This window comes from Falco naumanni, chromosome 2 (genome assembly GCF_017639655.2).
Source record: "Falco naumanni isolate bFalNau1 chromosome 2, bFalNau1.pat, whole genome shotgun sequence".
Classification (NCBI taxonomy): domain Eukaryota; kingdom Metazoa; phylum Chordata; class Aves; order Falconiformes; family Falconidae; genus Falco; species Falco naumanni.
In genome coordinates, this window is record NC_054055.1 from 83,086,291 (window position 1) to 83,100,043 (window position 13,753).

Below are 13,753 nucleotides of genomic sequence, written 5' to 3' on the forward strand. Positions count from 1 at the left end.
AGAAAGCAGAAGGAAAATGTTATTGCCACTGCGGTAGCTGTACCTTGGGTTATTTGTGATAAATCCAGCTGAACACCCAGGTATGAAAGAAAATGACAGATTTTAAAGCAGACCTGTAGCTTATTACCAATAGCAAAAGCACCTTTAACTTATATATGTAAAAAGCTTCCGCTTAGATATCATATCCACACTGTAATTTCAAATAAATAATACTTAAAACTGCAGGTAACAAGACTTAAAGTTAAAAGCCTGATGATTAATCCATCACTTCACCTGTCTTCCCAGATTATGCATGTTTAGCCAAATAAAGTATTAACATTCTACATTTTACATATGGCAGCACTAAATAAAATAATCCACTGTAACAAATGTTTCAGGGCAGGGGAAAGACTTGTAAACTGTTGAGAAAGCTGATGTAATGCGCAAGAAGCTCTTGGAGGTTTCATATGCAAAAGGCTGAGCTTTCTGAACAACACCTTGCACATATTTTTGGAATGCATTCATCCTTGTACTGAATTACACTGTTGTGCATTTGTGGCTGTTGTCACTGGCAAGGAATTGCAGGGAGGGCCACTGGGATGGCTTCTGCACCTTTTCCCATTACAAAGCGTTTCACATTGCACTGCAAAAAGACATAGCTAGAGATAGGAAAGGTGAAAATGAAGAACTAAAGCAAGCTGAAAATTATGGTCCATCAAGAAGCACGGTGTGGGTCTGAGAGAAGCTTCCCGGCATAACTGCGATTTCTCACAAAAGCAGCCTGAGAATATGCAGAACAACTGATTCAGAGCAGAGCAGGAACGAGCGTATTAAAAAGCAGTGCCAGCTTGTGAAATACAACCAGAATAGCACTGAGTGTGGTGACACATACTCAGGGAAACAGGCTCATTACCTAATGCTTATGTTTGGAAACTGTTTCCGAGGGAGATTTTCTGGTGACAGGTACAGTTTGTTCCCCTCTTGCATTTAGCTAGGTAGCATTTTCACTGTTTAAGGAGAAACATAAACCAGTTAGAGCAAGACTGTGACACATCTTGGCTCATGTCTAGGCTTGAGCTGGGAGCCTGAAACTATGTCACCAGATCCATGAGCTCTTTCTGGCATGTGTGACGGGGTCAGGCTGCCCGCTAAGGAAGACCTGAAGCTACAGGCAAGCCAAGATGTGTTTTTCACACATTTATACAGCATGTCTTGCATTTCTGTCACATTATACTTGTATATAAAAATCTTAAAACCTGGGAGGGGTCATTTACAAGCACATGACATCAAGGCACCAAGGCAAAGGCAGAATTTGTTGAGGAAAGGCTGTCCCTTGGGCATGTTGTGCTCTAGTAACCCATTCCTTGGCCACATTTATGCTTTTTGCCTACTGTAATAATGTAATGCTTAGAAACAGCCCAAGTTGTTCCTGATTTTGCTCCAGTTATACCATCTATTAATGTCCTGTTAGTAAGCACTGTCACCATCATATCATGGTGGTTTTAGACAATGTCTAGGAAACGGGTGGAGCGTGCCATGCTCTAGCAACAACCCCCCACATAGCTTTTCTCCACTGATGGAGTTATTACCATCTTGTTGGTGGACCCTTTAACTGATCACTAAGACCTCAGAGGCAAAAAATCTGGTAAAATAACAGCCTATGAATGGCCAAGGTACCAGTAATCCAGATTTCCAGTTTATTCTGGCATTGGTCTTTTGAGTCTGTTATAAGGCTTAGTGATTTCAGAGTCCAAGTTTTAATGCCAACATCACACGGAGTTTACGCTGCAGCCAGAAGTGCTGTCATTGTATTTCAGTGCTCTTGGTGGAAATTTTTTTCCATTCATCTATTCAAGCACCTTTTAAGCCCCAGATAAGATTTCAGCATCCTGCAGCAAGCTCTACCATTCAGCTGGGTGTTGGGTAGAGGATTAGCTCCTGGGACTTTTTAGCTCCTGGAGTTTTCTGAACCTGCCAACTGCTGCTTTTCACTTGCGTGCCCCCCACCCACCCACCCCTACCCCAAGTTTTTTGCACTGGGGGAAGGGTCTCTTCTGGGCAAATTTGAGCAGTCTCTGCTCACCTTTTCTGCACCACTCACAAATCCACGCTGTGTCATAACTCCCACTCCGTCCTCTCCCTTCCAGGCTGATGAGAACCCCTCAGGCTCCGAAGCAAGCCAGCTACAGAGCTGTAACAGGCACAGAGGAGCAGGGTTTGCCAGCCCAGGCATGATATGGTGCATTTAGTACACTCTGGAGCTAATGCAGTCACTGTTTTACATAATACAGACGTGCCTCAGACACTCAGAAATCCCTGACCCATTGTTAAATTTCAGCAGGTTTGTCACTTGGCATGTCCTTGTCCCAGAATCGCATCTTTCAATGGAAAGTGATAGTGGCAGCGGCTTTGCAACCAGCCCCTTTCAAAACTTCAGCCTTTCTCAGGCATGTTTGTTTTGACTGCTCCAAAGTTTCCTCTCCCTTTAATAGATGGCAAATATATTAACCAGCACAAACAGCGAGCGCATATGATCTGGTGGAGGGACAAAACAGATGGCACATGAGTCACTCCTGTTTGCAAAGTCGGTGATGAAAACACACTCTTGCTTTAGCATCCTGCTGGTGTCTTTTTACAAAAGACAATTGAAGAGCTGCACTTGGCACTGAGTTGCTACAGCCTTCCAGGTGAGAAAGAGATCACCACTTAAATCCTTTCTTTATACACCAGAAGTGATCCAGGAAAGGGCTTGGGGACTGTGGCAAGCCCCTCACGAAAGTGCTGTTTAACAGTAGTTAACTCCCCAGCAATGCTGTGTGGGGACTGAATGATGCCATCAAGACACCAACTGCAGTGCTTCCCCTGGGCCACAAGCTCTCAGTACTTCTGTGTATTCAGCTTCCTTGTCAGATTTTTCCACCTGCTTTGCTATTTGCTTTTAATTCTTTGTGCCTTGCAGCATTAGGCATGTTCCCAGTCTTCTTTTCTTCCCTCCCCCCCCCCCCCCCATAGGTAATGGATTTTATGTGCTAACTCACATCACTGAAATATCATGAATGACACAAGTAGGAGAAGACATTGGTTATGCTCTTGCCAGGAAAGATCCTCGGCCCATTGGAAATAATGATTATTTGCACTGTATAAATTGGATTTCTGCCATGAACAATATTAGAAGGAAAAGGCAGTGAGTAGTGTTACTCTACTCCTGAGTATTCATTGTGTTAAAACAAAAATAGACATAATATCAGATAGCTACCACCTGGAAAGTGCATTACATATTTGGGTGAGAATACAGTCCCAATCTGCAAACATATTTGCACATGATTACTTTTACACATTGCAAGAAATTTCCTTGAAATTCAGTAAGTATAACCTTAATAGTTTTTATTCATGTCTGCAAATGACAGAACTTGGCTTACAGGAATAGGCACAAGGAAGTTATTACTAACAAGCAAGTTTAGTTAATTTTGTCTCATAATCCAGGGAGAGGGGATTGTTGGAATCAAAAGACACATAATCAATTATCATATTATTAGCTATTTCTAATTTAACTGTCCAAATCTATAATTCTTTAGATAGCAAAAGAGATTTCACTTAATATCTAGAATAGATTCTTTTTTCCAAAAAAACCAAGCCAGACTTATTCCCAGAACTATCTCAAAATTAAGATTTGGCCTTTAAAAAAGTTTTGTTATTATTGCAAGACAGAATCTTCCACAAAAAATATTCAATTGTGAGACCTGCCAAAATCAAGATACATACACACTGAGAGACTTTCTTATATTTTCCCTCTTTCCTTTTCACACTGACACTACAAAACCAATAATAAAAAAATTGTTCTGGTTTTGCTTTTCATTTTCCTTTATATTGCCCTCAGTAATTTTGAAATTACCTTACCTTCAAAAAGAAAAATGGAACAGTCCCTCCTTTGTGTCACTCTTCGAGCACTAGAAAGGTTTTTCAAAGTTTCAATAGCAACCCGCAGCAGAAACACTTGAAAATGCAAAAAAAATTTGCTTGTGTGGGCAGAGGTGCCTGTTCAGCTTTCATTTTATTGTCCCCAGTTGCAAAGAAATATTTGACACTGTTAAAATTTCAAAGCAATCAGACTTCAGTGTTTTAAAAGTTCACAAAAATCCCTTTTGAAAAACTATGTAGTGTCAGACAGGACAACACTCAGAAAGAATCCTGACCATGGCAGACACTGGTTATTTGCATTGACAACCCAACAGTAATGAGCATCAGCAGAAACAACACTTCCTAAATACTTGAAGCAGCAATGCTCTAATATTAAAGAAAAATAACTTACACAAACCCCATAATTTGTCTTTTAAAGTGTCTCCTGTTAATGGAGGAGATCTGGTAAGGAGAAATACATCTTTTAAAGTGGTCGCTGATTCTTCATGCCATCACCTTTAGGCATCTAACGTCTGGGACCTTATGGGGACTTGTTTTTCACACATTGTGCAAGCTCAGGCCTTTCAAATGTGTTTCAAGTTCAAAGTCTTCCACCAGCATATTTCTTGACACATGCAACATAGCATATGCAGACTACACCATAAGATAGTCACACATGCACACAGATTTCACAGACCAATAAACAGAGAAAAATACAAGAATTCACAAAGTTGAGAGAATAGTACAAATGGAAAGTCATAGGTACAAAAGAGTGGTCTATAGCAAAACAAAACATTCTTTTTTTAATTGCTAATGATGTGATTTGACTTTGCACCAGTAAATCGGCTTTGATCTTTGTCTGTGTTACCCTCTTGTGCACACAAATACAATAGCTGATTTCTGCTGTGGTAGCAGTGTTTTCCACTGCGAACGGAAGGGATTCACGGCTTCTCAGGCTTGGGCTGGTGCCAGGTCATGGATCTGTTCCCAGATTCTTTGCAAGCGCTGTGCGGCCAGCTTGCTCTACTGCATTGGCGTAGTCCATCCCTTCTCTGCTCTCTTTCACCTCTGGTCACATATAGTCCCTGCCCAAGAAGGACTTTGCTTACATGATTCAGGTAACTCAGGTAGAAGCAAATGCACTCTCGCCTTCCATATACAGAGAACTTCCCACAGAGAGTCAAGAGACAGCCTGAGCCTCACAACCTGTGCTGAATAAGCAAAACAGTGGAATTCTGAGGTGGAAAATGTAAAAGAAAATCCTCCTCCAGGTCACACGTAAATGCTTGTGAGCAGGTGAAGGTGTATCACTTCAGTTAGCCTGTTGCCCAAAACCTGTAGGACAGAAAAGGTACCAACAGAAATCAGAAAAAAGCCCAGACTTAAAAAGAGCTTGCTAAACCTAGACCACCTCAGAACAGCACTAGAGTTGCTGAATTTGAGCAAAGCTTTTCCAAAAAAAATGGAAACAGGACAAAAATGTAACTGGGTGGCTTACTCATAAGTAACTACCGGCACAGAGGTACCGTAAACCCACTGTGCCTTTCTGCATGAAATAACGGCTCTAAGAGACAAAAATAACTTGAGTATATTCACTTCAATGTATGCAGCTAAGGCACTGGCATCTGATGAAGTCTTAAAGTATTGATAATAGATATAAGGTTTGTTCACCAGACCACAAAAAAAGACGTATGGTCGCATGGTGAACATCTGCACTGGCTCTTCGGACGACTTTTCCTCCTTGGCTCTGCAATGGGAAAAACTTGATATTCATACCAACCCTTACATTTCCTTCATCTGACCTGTGTATTAAGGAATTACCAGTTGCCACATTACTCATTTTTTTCCTTGGAGAAAGTTTTTAGGACAATAAATCTTACTTTCCTTTTCATGCTCTTCCATATGAAAAACACTTTTTAAACAAAAATAGTGTGGTTTTGTCAACGAGTTTTAAGCAATGAGGTGTCTACACATGTAATCCCTTGGCCTTGAAACCTTAGCACCTCAATTTGAACACAGAGAAATGCAGCCCCAGGCTGCATGTCCAGGAGAGTGGAGACCCACTGTTAAAGGGAAGCTGCCGGACTGAGCCTTTGTTGGAGGGAAAGGACAGATTGGGTCAGGACTCATTTTGCATCTCTATTATAGGAGGTTTTGAGTGGGGGGTGTCAATTTCTTAACTTAATTCATAAGGGGGAGGGAAGGATTAAAATAAAATGAAAAGGCTTTTCTATGCAATAGACTGGTGTAGGTCCCTCAAGCAAGACTGCTGGTTGTGCTGACCACGGCTAGCAGAGACGGGCTCAGGGCAGACCATGGGGTAAGTGCTGCACAGCAGGGGATCTTTTGGGGTCCCTCACAACCCCAGGTCTCCTTGGGAAGGCTGCAGAGGTGCTGGCCCACCTAACATAGCCCTGGACCAGCCCCGGCCCTCTCTCCTCCTCATCCTAGTCACCAATGGGCCACTTCTCACAGGGATTCATGAGGACATGAGGCCAACTGGGAAGGGCCTCACAGATCCCAGGAAGGAGGTGGTGTTGAGCTGGCAATCCATATGGCACAGGGGTGTGATCCACAGGAAAACAAAGCCTCCCACACTTCCCACCCCACCACCACCACCCACCATGTGGCACCATGTGGCCAAGGACCTGTGTCTTCTAGAGCTCCTGGTGTAGACCATGCTTTCATTTTGGTTCCAATGCTGTTTCAGGTTTCTTGGGAAGAAGCTAAAGGTCATGAACACCACCCCTCTTTCAGGCTGACGTCCCTCTTGGAAGTGTTTCACATGTACCCGTGGTAACCGCAAATTCATTAGGCTTGTCCAAACACAAGTCCCCTGGGCACCCACAAAAGTGATGTCAGAGAGGGATGAAGTCCATTTCAGATGCCAGAATTATATTCGTTATTCCAAAAATACCTCTCACTGATAGATTAATGCAACATTAAATTTGCATATCCAATGCTTGGTTTAGCTTTACAACTCACTTTCATTATATGGCCATAATCCACAAAAAAAAATTCTAACTTTTTAAAACCTCTGCTATTTTCAGGATTTACTTAGCTCTCTTCAGCTATACAACGTGGTGCAATAGGGAACAGATCAAAGGATCACTGAACTCAGGACAAGACTCTTACTGATTCGAACCATCTGGTAAAAAGGATTTCCTTCAAATGAGGGCATGCATCCCACAAATCGCTGTAAACTAATAAAAATGTACAGTCTACAGGAATACAATGAAATATGATAACAAACTCAAGCTGTTGAATGAACAGCATAGCCAATCGTTCCCCAGAATGGTTCGTTGATTAGTCAACACCAATGCAGAAAAGCTTCATGTGGATAATTTATGGTTCACATAAAGATCACATTATTATAATATTTTCCTGTTCACTCAGAGATAATAAAAGACATACTCCAAATCAATATTTATTATTTTAGTTTTCCTTCCTCCCTACTGTTAAGCTTGACATCCTTCTCCTCCCCATTTATAGCCTGCCATTGCTAACTGAACCCCTTCACAACCTCTGAGATAAGTATCTGTAAGAGATCCATATATCATGATAGCAATAAACCAATCCCTCCAGAGACATATAACCACAATGCAATATTGTCAAGCTCTGAAGACAAGTTGTTCCCTGAGGAGCAGAACTACTGAACCTTGATTTCCTGCAGTTCAATGTCCCACAGCATTCCCTCCCCACCCCAAATAACCCCTCTCTGCTTCCAGTACCGTAAGTTCACTAGCTGTTCCCCAAGTCTTTCCATAGTATCCTCCATGTCCCTGTAACATTTTGCCTTGCAGTATCTCCAGTTGCCTTCACATCTTCCAGGCTTTCTGGTGACTCCACTATTTTCTCCTTCATTCCCTTGCTGCCCTTTTCTGTCTTGTCACTGGGGCAGGAGACAACAGGTACTGGGACTAGGTTGGAAATACACATTGGAGAACTGGTTTGCCAGAAGGTGCGTGCCACCTGGCCAGCTGGGTGATGCCAAAACCAACACAGAGAACTAAGTTGTCCAGATAAGTAATGAAGAAAACCTCTGGCCTTTTCCCAGCTGCCAGTTTTTTTTTCAAAACCTGATAAATTAGGACTGCTGGACACACTGCCACTTCTCAGATTTCGTTTGAAGCATCCCAGAGTGTCACATTATCAGAGGGCAATCAGATAGGCAAAATAAACCCCTCACCATCTTCTCCCAGCACCTCAAAACCAACCCCTTGCCAAGCGCGCCCCACACTCTACTTTTCAGGGTCAGTCAACTGACTCGCATAGCTCCACGTGATCTTCACTACGCTGACCAAGCTCTTCTTGAGGCTGCTTTACCAGGCACCAATCATCTTCTTTTTGATGTCTAGTGCTAGATTTACATTTAAAAGATCTGTTACTTACTATTGTCAATGTTGGCAACCCAAATCTATGAAAATGTCAAATTTGGTTCTGCTGCCAATGTTTTGCTCTCTCTGAGGTGGATTGTTTCTTTCGTTATTGGAAGAGTTATTTATACAATTTCCTTGTTCAAAAAGAAGGAAAAGAACACAAAAAATTACTTGGAGCATAAGGAAAGCCTAGGAATTGGACAGTTAACACAAACAAGGCTGCAAGTAACACATTTCCTCGTGCAGCTCTTACAAAGTTTAGCTGCCTGAATTGTAGTGGTGTATATTCTTTGGGCAAATATTGAGCTGATATTGTGATTCATGTCCCTAGTCATACTCCAAAGCAGCACTGTGTTCCCTCCACTGCATTTTAGATGTGTGTAACAGAATGTTACTGTTTGATCCAAAACATGCTTTATGACTTGCTTCCTTTTCCTTTGCTGTATTAGCAGAGGTTTTTGGTAAGCCTGACTCCTTTTCAAAGGTTATCAGAACAAAAGGTTTCAGATTCTTAATTTCATTGACTCAGAGGAAACTCAATGAGTAGGAAAAATATATTTTACATCCCCCTGTGAGCCAACAGCTTTCCCCTGTGGGCAGTCTCTGGCCCTGTCTTTTCTTCCATGACAGAAGTTTCACCTTTGAGTCTTGGCTTTCACCAGGAAGAAGTGAGAACATATCCTTAAAGCTTCTTCAACATCAATTGATCATTTTACTCACCTAAGACTATCATTTATATGCTAATGGCATGTTCAAGGCTGCCATTCAGCTGTCAGCTAGTCCCCAAATGGATGCTGAAGTTTTCTTGGGTCACCTCAGCACTTAGCCATGACTCAAGACTGACAAATCAGTCGGGGCTTCTGCTGCGGTTGGTGTTTCTGGGAGCTGAAATGCAGGCTGGTCTCACCAGCCAGCTCCAGCGCAGCAGCCAAGCTCAGAGAATGACAAACACCAGCTTTCTGCCACCCCAGGAGGGCCACAGCCCCACTGCTGCCCGTGGTACGGACCAACAGCCACCAGCATAGGGTATGCGCAGGACAGAGGAGAACAGGAGAGGTATGGCAGGGTAAGGGGGATGTTAACTTGTCAGGTTTGGAGATGTCCCACATAAGAAACTTATCTTCAGGAGATTGTCCACAACTGGGTGTCTTGCACAGCAGAAGAAGAGGAAGGACTGCATAGCCAAGGTGAAACATAGACACAACACTTTACCAGCTTGGGTCAGAGCTAGCTGGAAGATCACATCGCGTGACACACAGATATCTTCTAGATCACTTTGTATATCCATTTTGACTGGAAGAGACCTGGCTCATCTGTCATTATGCTCACTGTGTGGCTCTCCACCTTCACACCAGGGCTCCTCCACGTCATCACATCGCATAGAGAGAAGAAGGAACTGCCTAAAGGTATAAGACCATGAAACGGTGTCAGACATGTTGATAGGGCCCATAAAAACTTTAAACTGCATATAGGGCAAAACACACTCAGGCAGAGCTGAGGCAGCTCAGGCTATCACAGCCCATAACCAGGGGCAGGCAGCCACCAGCCCAGGAGATCATTAGGAGCAAAATATTGCTGCCCTCAATGTGGAAGAGCACAGTGCTGACATTCACTGTCCTGCGCAACTGTCTCTGCTTGTGCCCTGACCAACAAACATCCTTCACAGTCTTCAACAGCACTGGTGACTTACAACGTGAGAGACACTCTGCTGCTTGACGTGGCAGCCCTTCTGTGGCCGAAAGGGACGGCCTGCTGCTGGGAGAGCTCATCAGGCAGCGCCGTCCTGACTCCGAAGAGAGGTTCAGACTCTGAGGATGTCAAAGCATGCTCAAGAATGACAGCAGACATGGTGTCAGTAGCTGATGAGTTAGTCGTTGGGGTGAATGATGGTGAAAAAGGGTAGGAATGACTGAGGCCATGGTCTCACACGCAGTGGCAAATCTACTTCACCCTGCTACAGTTATTCCCACTCCTATCCAACCCCCCCGGCGGCACAGCTGTGTGTGGTCACACTGCGAGACACATCAGAGAACAGATCCAGATGGAAAAAACTAGTTCAGATTATTTGTCAGACCATCAGACATTTTTGTTGGCGACGAGACAGAGTGAAGGGGAGGGAAGGGATAAGGGGGTCAGCGGGGAGCAGAGGGGTGCAGACTGTGTCAATGGCATCGCACTTGGGGAAGGGGGGGGGGGGGGGGGGGGTGCGGCACGCAGGCCAGCAAAGCCTAAGTGCTGTCTTTAAGTCACTTGGCATTCCCTTGATCTCAGAAAAGGGAATCTGGATTTCACAGGCACACAGGATTTTTTTAATGTTGCCCAGAGTCCATATCCCAACATTATTCTAATTTCATTTCAGCTTTTGGCTGGGGGGACGTGGTATGTATGTACGTTCGCACACAAAGTGAGAGATGAAGAAAAAACTAGGCCAGAATAAAGCTTGCGTATTCTGTGGGTCTCCTCAATAAATCTATCAATTTTAGTGATAGGGACAACCCTTAGTTTACAGCAGTTCGTATCATAGTATTACTGTATGGCAGATGTTTGACTATTTTTTGAGCAAGCTACAAAATACATGTGTTTCTCACTTATTCTTTATTCAAATAATATCCCTACATCACCAAGGAGAGAGAAAGAGGGGAAGGAAGAATCTGCACTTCCCTTGACATTACACAGCGCATTTGAACTGTGAACCTTCCCCATACCTTGTAAGGAGGCTTTAAGAATTCCAGTTATTGAGCATCCTATAAATTTATTTTTTTTAATTTTAAACAAAAATAAATCCAAGTCTCACTCTCTGCAAGAACAAAATGTGAGAGAACACTTATTGTGCACACACATATTGTACAGTACTGCCAACATCTGTTGCCATAATTAAAGAGAGCAGCATTCGAAGCAATAATAAAAATTAGAATAAAATACTGAAAATATGACTTTTCAGTGGTTTCAGTCTGGTATTCAGCCTCATGCAGCACACTGGAAGAGTAAAAGGCTGTTGCTTCTTTCACCACTGAAGTTCTGGCGTTCTGAGCTTCAGCAACTCTCATTATCTTCATATTCAGACTTCCACAATCCTTTATATTTATGTGTTTTAGAAATAGATATAATTACTATCACAGAAATAAGCCTTCTTTTTCTGATAAAACAGCACTGCCTCCATGCTAGATAATATGTGTTGCTCGATGCAGTCTAGTAAGCACTTATTCTTTCATATCAGATTTTAGAAAAAAGAATAATTTTTAAACTATTGGATTAATACATTGACTAGGTTTGTCAGAATAAAACAACAGCACTTACATTAACAAACAAAAGGTCTAGAAAGTCCTCAGAGGCATTTAGTTTACACTGATTGTGGATATTTTCCTGGCATGGGTTCACATTAAAATTTTTACTGCTACAATGTTAATCACCACATAAAATCTTACACAACCATGCCTAGAAAGCAAATCTGCAGACTGAATTTCTCATTCAGCCTATAATCTGAAATTAACTGCTGTTCAGTTACTGTTGTTTATGGAATACATTGTCCCATCGGTCTGAATGGCAGATTACAAATATAAACATAAAAGTCTTTGCCCTGGGGAATTTACAATCTGCTAGATGAGTTACCTTACAAATGGTGAAATAATGCAACCAACAAGGGTGGTTTTTTTTTTCTAATTCTTACTTTTTGGCAATAAAACATCACCACATCTCTAATAGGAACTTCCTAAATTACCATCACTACTAGGCAAACATCTAACTAAAGCATCTGAGAAATGGCTACCACTAAAAAAATATCTGGTAATTAAAGGCCATGATTAGCTCAGAAAGGTGAATTTGGCATGGTCAGCCAGCTCCGTCTGGATTTAAGATGGCTCATTTTAGATGCCATATTTTTCATATGTAATGTTCTCCGTTACCAAGGGATAATAGACTCTTTATTGAAAACATACTCAAATTGTCCCACTTGGGAGTTCTAAATGAATATATACACAGTTTTTACTTTGTATATATCAGCCAATGTGTATTATTCACAAAGAATCAAGGGCAATTTTCCAATGCCTGAGAGTTAAGGAGATTTAACATGTCAATTTTTCTAACTCAGTGCTTTACAATACAATCCCATTGCTGTATAAATCACTGATAAATAATAACCCCCTTAATACTATCTTCACCTTCCATTAAACAAAATGTTCTTAACTTTAAATTGCAAAATTAAATAAAGGAATATTGCTCTATCACGTATTACATGCACTGTTCATCATTTTACTGTTCAATAAAAAAGAATGTAACAACAGGATTCAGCCTGTAGGTTCACTGTTTGAGAATTTTAAACAACTTCTATGCTGCACCATTTCAGTTGGAAACAGGGGCAGATGAAGGTCTACAGATAATGTTTGTATTTAAAAAATATTTCTAGATACAACCACAATTTTATTTGGCTGATTTTTTTGAAAATGCAGTTACTCTTCAGAAGTGTAAATCAGTGGTAGCTGTCTTTTTGTACTATTGCTATTTACATTTCTCTTACTGTTAGTAACCCTACATCTACTTCATATATGCTAATTATATATAACATGGGCATATTTGCAACTATATTAAAACTGTAGTAAAAACAGCATGTACCAGCGTAGCAGCATAAGGCAAATAGCACAGCTGCAACAACCAAAATACACATGAAAACCTTCAAATAGACCCACCACAAAAAAAAAGTAATAACTAAAGAGCATCTGTTCAGGCCTCCCTCAAAGGCCAGCAAACTCAACTGCTTTGATGACAGAAAGGATAGACTATTTAGTTGTGAACTAAGATGAGAAACTTCAGCCATTGTCACTGACATGTCAAATAATAATGATGTGTTTTGATGGCAAATTTCTCTATCTATTTCATTTACATATAACCTTTTCTAAGGGATGGCCTACTAATGGTGATAATATACCTAATGGCAGCATCCTTTCATTTGGCAATTATTTTTTTTTAAAGTTTACAAAGGTATAGCTCAAAAGAAATTCTTAACAGATATGAGTACCACAAAGACTTCATTGCTTACATATACAAAAACAGGCCCACATATTTGCCTTGATTCCCACTCCTTATTTTTTCTCTCTCCATCTTCAGTAAAATTATTCTGAGCTCCACCTTGCTCTTCATAATTTGTCTTCCAATTGCATCCTCAGGTTTGCAGCTTCTGTATTTTTTTTTTACTTAGGTTCATAATTAAGGAACCTAGAGTCCTTGCTTTGGCAGCAAAGGGTGCAGCTGTGTTTCCTGAGTCATGGTAGGATGCTGTAGTGCAGGCACTCCCCAACTGCATTCTGTTTGGCACCAGTTATCCATCCATTCAATCTTAAGGCAGGTGACAGTAGCACACCTGTTGCAAGGTTTATTTCCAATCTTGTGCTTGGTATTCTCAGTGCAAGCTGGAGTAGATAGTCTTCATATGGCAGAAGACAACCAAGCAGAACCTATTTCACCCCATTTGTCACAACAGAGTTGCTAACAGCAGTTGTTGTCAG